This window comes from Chinchilla lanigera, unplaced genomic scaffold, assembly GCF_000276665.1.
Source record: "Chinchilla lanigera isolate Chin_1 unplaced genomic scaffold, ChiLan1.0 scaffold00088, whole genome shotgun sequence".
Classification (NCBI taxonomy): domain Eukaryota; kingdom Metazoa; phylum Chordata; class Mammalia; order Rodentia; family Chinchillidae; genus Chinchilla; species Chinchilla lanigera.
In genome coordinates, this window is record NW_004955489.1 from 6,748,945 (window position 1) to 6,755,134 (window position 6,190).

Genomic DNA, 6,190 nt, shown 5'->3' on the forward strand with positions numbered 1-6,190 from the left:
CCTTCTTTAAAGATATGAGTGTTGATTAAGTTATTGTGCCCCAGTCATGAGAAAGTAACTAAGACATACGTACTCACAATAACAGTTTAGTAGGTGAAAAGTTTTTTTGCCCATTGCTTACATTTTATTTTACGGATGATAAGTTTTTATCTAGCACTTGAAAAAGAGTGCATTTGAATATCCATTACAGGGTGAGTCAGCTGCAAATTTGTTATTCAATGCTATGCTTGTGGAGAAGACAGGGAAACACATTAATCAGTAAGCAAAGGTTAGTCAGATGGAGAATGGAAATAGCGGAATGAAATTTCTGCTGCTAGCTTGTCCCATTTTCAAAACACACTCTTCTGTACTTCATTAAATTATGCAAACACCTTAAAATATATAATATTATCCAGTTTTAGTCATAGAAGTTGGAGCAAAATATTCACTCCAGTGCTGGCAAATCTATGGCACATATATTATTGTATTTTTTAAATCTTAAGACAAAAGATCTTAATGTATGAGTCATTTTTTCTAAACTAAAACCTCACTATTCAGCTTTAATTGCAGTATTGGCACTTTGTGATAAATGAATGGGTTTGGGGTTGCAGTTTTGCACATGATCACTGAAACATTCACCATCCTCGCATCACACTGTATTCAAGGCATCTGACCACTAGATCTGGCTCAGGGGTAAATAGTTCCCAGTGGAAGGACTCTAAGTTTCACAGATTGCTAAATATTGAGGCTGGGACTTGAGGATGGATTTGTAATTTTGCCAGGGATACTGAAATTAAGTACCACAAATTGGGTGATATAAAACAATAAAAAAATGCTTCTCTAAATTCTGGGTGCAAGAAGATCAAAATCAGGGCCAGAGATGTAGTTTAACAGTGTAGCGCCTGCCTAGCGATGGCCAGATCCTGAGTTTGATTCCAAGTACACAAGAAAAAAAAAAACGTTCAAAATCATGGTGTTAATAATGTTGGTTCATATCAGGAGAGGAGAATTTATTTCATGTCTCTCTTTTGCAGTTGGGCAGCAATCACTGGCAGGCCTGGGTTTGTAAATTCTGATCTCCAGGAACTCTAGGTGCACATGATATTTTCTCTGTGTCTCTTACATCATAGTCTTTTTTAAAATAAGGACACTAGTCATGTTAGAGTACCTCAAAGATTTGATTATTATCTGTAAATAAGCTATTTCCTAATAAGGTCACTTTCCTAGATTGGGGATGTTAGAATTTTAACGTGTCTTTTTTGAGGGACAAAATTCAACCGAGAACAATCTGCTTTCTGATCTCCTATGTACAAAGTACTTTGTTAGAAAAATAACAAAAAACATTAAAATCACAAGATTCTTGCAGAATCAAATGTAATGTTGTTTTCTGAGCCCAGCTCAACCGATTTCATTTGCCTTATAAATCATACAATTTAGAAGATAGTTGAGTCACCACCACAATATTTACAAGTTCCAAGAGATTTGTTGAAATAAATGTTTTACTTTGTAAGATCATAAAAGCTTTTAAATACTTTAAAATATACAGAGTGACTAGGCTTTTAAGTATATGAGTCAAAATAATTAGGCATAGATTTATAAGATTCTAATTTCGTACTAATTATGTCTCATGGCAATAAAATTTTAGTTTATATGTAATGAAGTAGCAATTACTTATAGTTTAAAAAGCATATATTAAATGCAGATGTACTTTCCACTAACAACAGTTTTAATACAAGTTGAGTGATTTAACTGACTTGGCCAACATAATGGTTAAACTAGTCACTCATGTAAATAGGTAGTTAAAGAATTTGTTAATTAGGATTGCAGATGAGACTATAGTGAATTTGAATTTGCTAGTATATTTAAATTGGAATTTAAATTTAAAGTGACCTAAAAACTTAGCAGAATGATCCTTCTTTCTTAGAAATTCAGTACATGTAATTGCAAGATACAGTGTAGCTGGGTAGAATGAGCAGCAAGCAGATTCCTACCTAGCTATCCACTTTCTGCTTCCAATATATTCGCCTGTTCAAGACTGATTTTTCTCAAACGTAGCTCTGGTTATGTCAGGGTATGGTATTACTCAGAAATCATCAGTGATTATTATCATCCACTGTATTAGTTTCAATGCCTCACTCTGACATTTTAAAGCCCCCAAATTATATTTTATTAATATCTTCAAGGCCCACAGATATTGGCAAGTTACATGTTATAACTTTACTAACTCACACCTAAAATTTTTTGAGGGAAATTATAAAATATCTTGAAATGAATGAAATTGTAACTACCACATATCAGAATTTGTGGGATTCAGCCTATACAGGACTTCATGGGAATTTTATGTCATTAAGTGCTTATATTAGAAAGAAAAGTTTCATTTCAAATTATATCTGCATCTTCTAACAAAAATAAAATGAAGAAAATTATACCCAGTGCAAAGCAGAAATATGACAAATAATAATAATAATAATAGTGGTAGTAGTAGTAGTAATGTAGGTAGGGGCAGAGATTAATGTAATTCAATTTAAAAATACAATAATTAATACATATGGGACAAAAACTCTCTTTGAAGAAAATTATATCAATATGCAATACAACAACCATTGTTAATTCCCTACCACTTTATTTGTAACTCTGTATTGTCTGTATTGTGCTTGTGATATGTTGTAAAATGTTATATGTCTGTTAATGTTTGCCTCCTTTTATCTTTAAAATTAAAAAAAAAAAAAGAAAATTAGAAAACATGAGTTATCAAAGAAAAAATTTTAAAGGGCTAATGCTGCTCATTCAGTGGTTTGGGATAAAAATGGTATTGGCAAAGATTTGATGCATAATAATTATTTTACATCTTTTCTGGGAAAATATGAGCCTATAATGAAAAATGAAAAAAGTAAGTGTCATAATTCCTTTGCAAATAATGTGTACATATTTTACAACTAAAACCTACAGAAAAAAACCCTGGGTCAAAACCATTTGATAAAACTCAGGGGCTGATGAGTTTCAGAAGGAGTGCAGTGGTGAAAAAAATAAAGAAAGAATGCCCACATGATGAAGAAGACTGTGTTTACTTTAAAAAGAAAAATAGAATAGAGTACAGTGATAAGTAAAGCTTAAAGCACAATAATGATATAAAATCATATCAGTGGGCCCAAATGGCTTCATTAGAACAATGCACAAATGAAAATGGGGGAATTGTCAAATTCAGAAAAAGCTATGTGACATGTAACTAACAACAGAATACATAATATATATAATAGAGAAGTACTAAACTCACAAATTAAACACTTTTTTGGGAGGGATACTAGAATTCGAACTCAGGACCTTGTGCTGGCCAAGCAGATGCTTGTGCCTGAGCCATATCCCCAGCCCCAGTTATAGCACTTTTAACATGCTATTTCCTTTGTGAAAGATAATTATATGCTAGGTTAAGGAACCATGTATTGAATAATAACTAATGAAAAAAACTAATTGCTTGTATGAAAATATGCATTCATCATTTATAGGAAAATCAAAGAATATTTAAGTAAAAGTGAATTTTCAGGCATAAGTTGAAATTATTGGTAATAATGACTAAAGAGTATATTTTTAAAATATCAGAATATTTTTGCTATGAGCTTTCACAAAATAAAATATAAAGCAACCAGTATAATAATGAATGTGTGATCATGATAATCCTCCTAATATTGCCTGTATACTGTACTTCACATAAATACCTGATTTAATCATGTCCCTAAGAGTATGACTCAGCTATAATTTATCCTTTCAAAATATAATAATACATTTTATTAAGTAAGGACAGTAAAAAGAATATACTTTCTTATCTGTGCAGTATAGTTTTTAGAACTGTAGGGGACATTGGATGACTATGCATAGCTTACTAATCAGATTGCATTTTTTCCTACCAGTTATCTAAGCAATAAGCATGCCAGAGGCCATGTAGAATCCTACAAGAGATTGAGCAACATTGCAAACAAATAATCTATAGAACATGTTTTTTATTTTGGTAGTCCAAATCATATTTTTAAATATTTATATTATTTGATAATTATAAAGATGTTTGTACATGTTTATAAATGTTGGAAAAATTTAAAACAATAAATAAGGAATTTAAAAAATCATATTTCAACAGCAAAGTATTGTTGTTAATCTTTGACTCTATATTCTTTAGGTTGTAAGTAAATATGAAATAAATATATGTTCTGCAGTTCTTCGATCTTAATTTTTGAGTAAAATTGAAATTTGGGGACATTTGTTATGCTTAGATAATTTAGGTTTTACATTTGGATTCTGGGACTTCTGCTTTTGGACACAATGTAGTAGAAGAAATGGCATTTGTACTCCTAACATATCTGTATCAAAAGTTCCAGGTGGAATCTATGAAATAACAATTTCTAACTTACTGGACATCAGGCAATGAGGAGCAGTAATATTTGAGAAATAGCAAACAAATGAGATGTACCTACATTGTCCCAGCTCACTGCCTAGGGAGGCAATGCAAGCCTCAGTGCACAGCGGGGAAACTGCTTAGATCCTTGAATTGAGAATATAGATAAGGAACCCAGGGAGGCCAAAGTAAATAGATTAGCAGGACAGTACACCTGAGGGGAGAGAATTGCACAGGTAGAGGACTCTAGAGATCACACAAGGTTGAAAATAATTCTTCTTCCTCTCGGTCACAATGGACATCTGCATAATTCATGGGGAATTAGGTAGAGTATTCTGAAGAATTTTGCCTTAGTAATGAGGCAATGTTAGCCATAGAAGAAACACTTCTGTAATCTTTTCCAACTAAGTTTAAAAGCATTCCTGAAAGGATCATACTGTCTCCAAGTAACTTCACTATATCCCAGAAGAAAACTTGAGGTTGTTTATTTATAGTATTGAAAATATCCAGCACTCAACAAGGTAATATTCACAAAGTCTGACATGCAATCAAAATCACCAGGCATGCAAAGAAGCATGAAATTAGTATTGCTATTACAGAGGAAAATCAGTTGATCAAAATTGGCACAGATGATAGAGTTAGTAGGCAAGGATATTAAAACAGCTATTATAGCTATTTCATATGTTCAAGAAATAAGAGAGTGAGTTGAATGTGTTAAATACAGGCTTTGAAGATATAATAAAAGTCCTTAATGAACTTTGAGATAAGAAAATTGCAATATCTAAGTCAAAAGTTATACTGATTTGGGTTAATGGCTGATTAAACATTGCAAAGTTTCATGGACTTGAAGCTGTAACAATAGACACTTTCCAAATTGAAATGGAGAACAAAAAACTAAAAAGTAGAGCAAATCAATCTGTGAATCTACTTCAGGTGAGCCAATATACACACATTTCAAAAACTTAAGGAAGAGTCTCAAAAGAGGGGTTGAAAAAAATACTTGTAAAAACAATGAATGAAAAACCCCTAAGTTGGATAGGAACCATAGGTTCAGGAATAATCCCAACAAGAAATGTGGCAAAAACTTTACTGTGGTAAATGAGAAACCAATTTCTTAAAATCAGTGACAAAATCTCTAAGAAAGCTAGAGGAAAGATAGAGACACTTTACCTACACAAGAACAAAGATAAATATAACAGAATATTTCCTGTGAAAAACAATTAAGTTTAGCAGAGTGTGGGACACAATCTTTAAAATATTGAGAAGGGGAAAAGTCAACCTAGTTTTCTATATCACAATTAATTTTTTTCAAAAAATTTTAATAAAACAACTTATTAAACAAAAAATCTACATGCCACCCAATTTACAAACTTAAAATATAAGATTCAATAAACCCCAGCACGTTGACAGAGTGATACAACCACAACTGCAATCAGACTTAGGTGATTTGTGCCACCCCAAATAAAAATACTTTACCTACCAGCCACAGTATTCCAATCTCTCACTACTAAACCTAGGAAATCACTCAGGAAAAATATTTTAAAATAAAAATGAAGTGAAGTTTTTTTCAGAAATATGAAGCCTAAAATAGTTTGTCGATAACAGAAAATGATGGCAAGTAAATCTCTGGGTGCTACACGAAGGAGCAGAGAGCACCAGAAACTGCAACTGCATGGTTGTAGTTTACTTACTACGTAAGTTTTCTTATGACACGGTGTGTTTAAAATATAATTGGCAAGGGGCTGGGGATTTAGCTCAGTGGCACAGCATTTGCCTGGCAAGTGTGAGGTTGTGAGTTCGATTCCCGATACCGGAAAAAAACCAAAT